Genomic DNA, 6,000 nt, shown 5'->3' with positions numbered 1-6,000 from the left:
GTACTGAGTAATATTAATTAACAACATGTGCTTACGGTTATGGGTTAGGATTAGGGTTTGGTTTGGGGTAAGTTGCATGTAGTTGTGCACAATTTACTGTTATTGCTATAGTACAGTAAGTACATGTAACATGTGTATCAAGGACACTGTAAAATAAAGTGTTACCAATAATTCAGTTATACCAAGGTGGAGATAAGGCCACCGCGTGAAGTGTCCACACCTCAAAACATTGTTTGCTTAGTCAATCTCTTTGTGGGTTTTGCTTCATTTGCGTTTGCAGGATCTTCGAATTACCTGAAATAATTTGGCGAAATGATATGGAATAATGCGGTTGATACTGTAGATATCTCTGCGTTTACTGGAAAATAAGCCCACACTTTAAATGGCCAATTAGAATTAAGCATTCAACAGCCCTGGGTTTTTTAAATAGATTTTTAGATGTTTTATTTATTTATTTAAATGGACCCAGTTTCCAGGAAGACTAAGTTGAAGGTCACAGATTAAGTGCCACAAGTGACATTCTTCTTCAATTTTTGGAAATTCTATGATTAGTTTGAGAAATACATTGAGACAGTCGTTTGCTTAGTATGTAAAGACTTTTCAGGCGTCAATTGAGGGTTCCCAGGACCATGGAACGAAATTGGCGAAGGATTGATCTATACTATAGGCTTGTTGGCAGAGACTTTCAGCTCAAGATCCTATTCCTTTCTCTCATTTTCTATTGCTTCATCAAATTAAATTAAAAATGCCACAAAAAAAGGTTTTCACAGCTACGCCATGAGAAAATAAGCCCATGGAAGAACATGTAATAGAAGAACCATTATTTCAATTAACAGTTCTGTAAATAATCGTTTTGTACTACAAAGAAAGTGGATTGGAGTGGGAATGGGGGGGGATTATCCAGCCAATCAGTTTTTGTGAAAACTCTGGTGACAGTGACCTTTGAGATGAAACTGAACTAACAAACAAGTCTAAAACTGAACAATCATTTTCAGAAATGGTACCAACCACAAGCTCTGATACCACTGGCTGTGGATGTGAACTCTTTGAATGTGATTTCACTTGTTTCAGACAAACTGTCGATGAACATTAGCACAATGATACTGAAATCAACATGATTTAGCTGCATTAATCAGAGCCCATATTTCTCTAGAGCAATGCATGCCATTGTCGAGGGTTTCCCTCGCTGTCCCGTCCCTGCCGGAGCCCGAGGGGCATGTTAACCGGGTAAAATGAGCTTTCGGAATGAGTGCTCAGTAGGGAAACAAGACCACGAGTTTGAGCCACATCTGTAAAGCTCATTACGGGCCAGAGATTGGTAATGTTTTACTGTAATTCACCTCATGATAATGAGGCTGCCCACATCTGGAGCAGCTGGACCAGAGCTCCGATTTATTTTCACGTCATACCACTCGAAATGACCTCTGCCCTCATCTTCTCAACCGACCTTTCAGTGGTGAGTGCGAGAGTTAGCAACTCCCACGAAAGCACCCGTCTGGAATAGGGCGAAATGCCGCACTGAATCACGGCATGTTTGCGCTGTGAACCAGACATATAATTTCATTATATTTGTGAGAGTGTGCGCGCAGGCGGCAGGGACAGTGATGTCATGAGCACGAGAGAAGCCCCCACCGCAGCCTCAAATGTAATGTTACACATGGCTTTGGCTCCGAGCTGCCTTTGAGGTCAGGCACATCTCCCTCATCATTGGGAGCATTAGGGGCCAGACTGTATGTCTCTGGGTGTCTCTACAAATGGGGTATCTTCGCCTACATCTTATAACACACACCCTTCATTTTTATCATTAGCGTAATCACTCATTCTCCTCTCCCTGTCAGCATCCTATATTTCAAGCTCTGTAAGCTTGCGATGTCAGCTCTGTAAGACTTTAAGAGAAGTGTGTCTATCCTTTGACATGTCTGAATTGTGATGTGGCATTACCCCATAAAATCAGTTTTCCAACTGCCTGGCTTCAGTAGACAATATTTCCCGCTTTCCAGACCTTTCTGGGAGCGACAGGAGAAAGTGGAAACGTGACGTGAACGAGTCAGACGCGGGGACACGATTGTTCCGTTCCCCCTGTTCATCCAGAAACCCGAGATACTCTCTCTCTTTATACAAATGTGTTGTTTTTTCCCTGGTATTTATTGGAAGTTGCTTTTAATAGGCAAATTGCCCTCTGGTCGTGTGTGCACCCTAACTAAACTCATCATCTAAAAATTCTCTCTCCCACGCTCACATAAACCGGGCCAAATGTGGTGACGTCCTTCTTTTCCCCCCCCCCAACGGTTTGGGGTTTCGCAAGTCTGATTCATTAGTGCAACTACTAGCCAGTGGAAGACAAATTGTAAGGTTTGGGCCCACAGCGTGCCCCCTCGCTCTCTGAGCAGGACGGCCGGTGGGGAGACGGAGGGGTGGGTCATGGCTGAGTGGTCAGACAACAGCAAAACACCAGAGTCTCAGTCAGAACCACTAAACGCTGCTCAGTGCTTTATTGTGGTCAGACCTCGTATGCTGTAATGGGCAAAATCGGAAACAGTACCATATCAGATGTAATTAAACAGCATGTATATTTCAGTTCTCCCATGAAAACGCCACATCTGTCTCTCCGCACACGACATAGTCAAACAGTTTAGCCGGTCAGACTGTTTTTGTAGATGGAACATAGAAAAGCTTATTTTTGCATCTTTGTTTGTGGGCTAATTTTAAAATTATAGCCTGGGGTTGATTGTTTGAGAGCTTGACTTATTGCACAAATTTGATCGAGTTTGTATTTTTAAATACAAATATGAGTAAGACTTTAGTTAAGGGTCCAATTCTCACAATTAACTAGTTGCTTATTAGCAAGCACATTACTGGGATACTGGCTGTTTATTAGTCCTTATAAAGCACATATTAATGCCTTATTCTGCATGACCATATTCTACATCTCTTAATCCACCCAATACCAAAACTTAACAACCTTACTAACTATTAATAAGCAGTAATTAGAGGTTTATTGAGGCAAAGGTCATAGGTAATAGTTAGTTAATAGTGAGAATTGGACCCTAAAATAAAGTGTGACCAAAATATTAAATATTTATAAATAATTATACATTTTAGGTTTGAATTAAATAATTTAGACTTCGGTCCAATCAAACTAATCCCTAACACTAGATAGACGAGGTCACAGATGTGTTGTTAGCAAGGTGCAGACAGACAGATGAGGATCAGGAATAAAGTTCAAATGCAGAGTTTAATAATAAATCCAACAGGTAGTACAGATAAAGACGCTAATGCAAATGAGACCGGACAAACACTGAGGCCCTGTTTACACGATGGGAAAACGCAGATATTTCTCTGCGTTTTGGCCTGTCATTTACACGAAAACGCCGTTTTTATCCCAGAAAATGATTATTTCTAAAAACTCCGGCCAAAGTGGAGATTTCTGAAAACGCCGGTTATGTGTTGTCGTGTCAACTGGGAGAAACGGGGTTTTAGGTTCTCTCTTGTCGATTCTGAGGATTCTGATTGGGTTGCATGGCTTTATCCTTCTCCCTACACTGCCGCCCATAGGTTTGGCATAGTTATGATGGCGCTCAACGGCGTATTTATGCGGGTTGTGTGCACGATGTTATTATTGAAAACGGAGGGGGGAAATATTCGTTTCTCTAAATACCCGGCTATGTGTAAATGTGGCCTGAGTGAAGGAACTTTAAAACACATGGTGATAACCTAAATGATGAACAGCCGTGATGATAATTAGTGTCCATGGAAACAGATGAGTGGCGGGAAACTCAAACAAAGGAACACATGTGATGAAAGAAAACAAAGTAAGAGTCCATGAAAACAAAACTAACAAACACGACTGATAACGTGACATGTGTAACCCATACGTTTGGAATAAAAAGTTGGGTTTGGTTCCAAAAACAGTTTGCTTTGTTTGTAAAAGTACATGCAATATATTTGTACAACTGCTCAGTTATAAGCACAACGTCTTTTATAAAGTCTTCAATTATGAACCAAAAAGGGCATGAAACGACTAGCAAAGTATCAGGCGTTAATATGGAATTTGACCAGATCTCACAAAGTGGGCAAAATCAACCCGATCTCATGAGAAAACAACTATTTTATGAGGTGGCGATTTTGTATGAATTCGTATAATGAGATTTGTACGATAACATACGATTTTTCTTTTAAAAAGAAAGCATGAATGTTCACCCCTAAACCGAAGTAGGGTGGAAGCAGATCGCACGAAAGGGTACTGATGAGATTGTACGAATTAGCCACCATTTTGCCAAAATGTAAAATAGTTATAAATTGAGAGCATTCATGATGTACATGAGATTGTGCGTCAACATCACAATTAAGTATATTGAACATTCATGAAATGAAAACTCCTGCTTAACTGTTCCTGCTGTAGCAAATTAGCTCTAAAAAAATATTAATAATCAATTATAACTTGTTATAATTGATTATGAATATTTGGATCAGTTAATATAATTAACTTAATGTAGTAAAATTAATATTACAATGAATGCACCTGTTTGTGTTGCGAACACTCAGTGTTAATTGTTTATTAATTCTAAGAAATGTACATTTCCAGCGTATGGAAAATGTCTTTCTTACTGTACAGTACTACTAAGAGAAAGTAGTCAAAATCTGCATGATTAGGGATTCGGTATATGAGTTGAGACACAGACAACTACGTGTGACATTAACAAGACTTTATTAACTAGACCAAACACTTATGTCACGGGGTGACAAATAATCCCCGGAACTAATTCCACAAGAGAAGTGTTCCCGCCGGGGCGCTTTCAGTGTAACACTGTCCCCGGGCCGGTGTGTGTATCTGTTGTCATGACAACTAAACGACAGATTGACAACAGGTGTGGGGACTTCACTTTGAGTGCCTGATTGAGGTGGCGCCAGCATTTTGAGAGGATAAAACACAAGGGGAAGAGAAGGGTGTTGTTTTTCTCCTCCGTTGATCGGGAGTGTTCTCTCTCCGTGTGGGCTGGTTGTTTTCTTTGTCTTCCCCCGTCGATCTGGTGTGGTTCTCTCCCATTGGGAGACGTTTGTAGAGTGTTGCAGCTGAAGGATCATCGTGAAAGAAGAGGAGTGTCGCTTGTGGGATCCGAGGGCGGTTTTGAAGAGTGGAATTCGTTCGCCTGGATTGGAAAAGAGTGAGATGAGTGATTGACAAATTGAATCTCATAAACGCATGTTTTCTACACTAAATTGGATACTGATTTGGAGTGCTTGGATCACGTTGTATACATCGCACTGAGTGAAATATACTGATTCCTTGTCGATCTCTAGCCTCTCCCTTGACCATTTGAAAACAGCGAAGTGAAGCCCGCTTGTAGTGGTGAGGAAATTATTCACCACATCTGTCCCAACTCTGACTATCATCGGCTCTTCAGATCGAGACCTCTGGGTGAGTGTTGTTCTTATTTTGCACTTTGAAGAGTGGATTTGTAGTGCTGGAATTGACGTTTCCCATCACGTTGCATGTTTGGAGTTGGACTGTCGTGTGTGTGTGGAAGATTTATATTTTATCGCCGTGCACTCCCCATGTGTCATGCTGGTCTACCGTTCATCATAAGAGCCTAGTGAGATCGATTGTAGTCACCTGTTGGATGTCAGAAGGAAAAGCCCCCCGTGTGCACACCACGCATGAGAACTGTTTGCCCCTGCTTGAAGTTGTATGCTGTCTGTTCCAGTGAAAGCCCCGCTCAGCTTGTGACTCTGCCCCCGGCAGCACACGTGAGAACTGTTTACCTCTGCTTGAAATTTTATGCTGTCTGTCCCAGTGGAAGCCCTGCTCCGCTTGTGACCCTGTCTCCTGTCACCCATGTGAGAGCTGTTCACCTCTATTTGAAGTGTTGATTTCGTCTGTTCCAGTGAAAGCCCTGCTCCGCTTGTGACTCTGTCTCCTGCCACCCATGTGAGAGCTGTTCACCTCTATTTGAAGTGTTGATTCCGGCTGTTCCAGTGAAAGCCCCGCTCAGCTTGTGA

Source organism: Phoxinus phoxinus (assembly GCF_949152265.1).
Source record: "Phoxinus phoxinus genome assembly, chromosome: 10".
Lineage (NCBI taxonomy): Eukaryota > Metazoa > Chordata > Actinopteri > Cypriniformes > Leuciscidae > Phoxinus > Phoxinus phoxinus.
The sequence above is the reverse complement of the archived record's forward strand: the minus strand, read 5'-3'. Positions refer to the sequence as shown.